We start from the raw sequence: 956 nt of genomic DNA on the forward strand, positions 1-956 counted from the left end.
GCGTCCCCAGCCCTGGTGGTGAGCGGCTCCGGAGCCCTGACCCCTCCTTTTCCAGAGGCCCTGGAGCCCTGACCCCGCCTTTCCTGGAGGCCCTGGCCCTGACCCAGGCCCGCAGTCAGGGTGCGGGATCCATCCGGGACCCGTGCAGTGTGCTGGGAAGGGGAAGTCGGTATCTGCTGGTGAACTTTTTATCAGAGCAAGTGAGGCAAAGCCCAGGCCGGGGTAGGGGGTGGAATTGTGTGCGTGTGTGGGGGGGGGCGGGCATCGAGTGGATGCCGGTAAGCCTTATGACTTGACTGAGAGAGCGATGGGCAGTCGGGGGGCTGCAGGACCCATACAGTGGTTCGGTCATCCCTGGCCCACAATCTCTGTTACAATTGGTTCCCAATGGCCAAGCCTTAGTATCACTCTGGGAGTGTGTCATAGTCTATTAGGTGAGTAGGAGTTCTTATAAATTGAGGATTAGCGGTAAGGGCTTTGGTGATACACTCCATGAGGTCCCTCAGGGAGCGGGTGGCTCTCCTAACTGCTGAACTGGCTGGTGCTGGGCACAGCGGCTGGCATGAAGCACCTGTTGAACGAACGGATGGACGGGTGCAAAACGTAAGATGATGCCCCCAGGCCTCGTCCTCCCGGCCTCGTAAAAGGCACTGTAACTGGAAAGGGAAGGAGTGCTTTGGGGTAGGGCCTGTTCTAGCATTGAGTGCAGCCTGGGCCACTTACCAGCCCCAACACTCTGGGCGAGTCAATTCGCTGTTTCTTCTGTAAATGGAGCCGGTAACTTCCACCCCCACACTGAGCCCACCCTGGGAAGAGGAAAGGAGATGGTCTAAGCCTGGGCGCCCGGAGACTGCGGCGAGCTGCCCACCTCCCGCGGATTCTGACCTCCGCGGGGTCCTGGACTCGCCCAGGCGCAAAAGCGGCGGCTGAGCGCCGGCCGCTTCGCTGGGCCTTCC

This window comes from Myotis brandtii, unplaced genomic scaffold (assembly GCF_000412655.1).
Source record: "Myotis brandtii unplaced genomic scaffold, ASM41265v1 scaffold7656, whole genome shotgun sequence".
NCBI classification, from domain to species: Eukaryota; Metazoa; Chordata; class Mammalia; order Chiroptera; family Vespertilionidae; genus Myotis; species Myotis brandtii.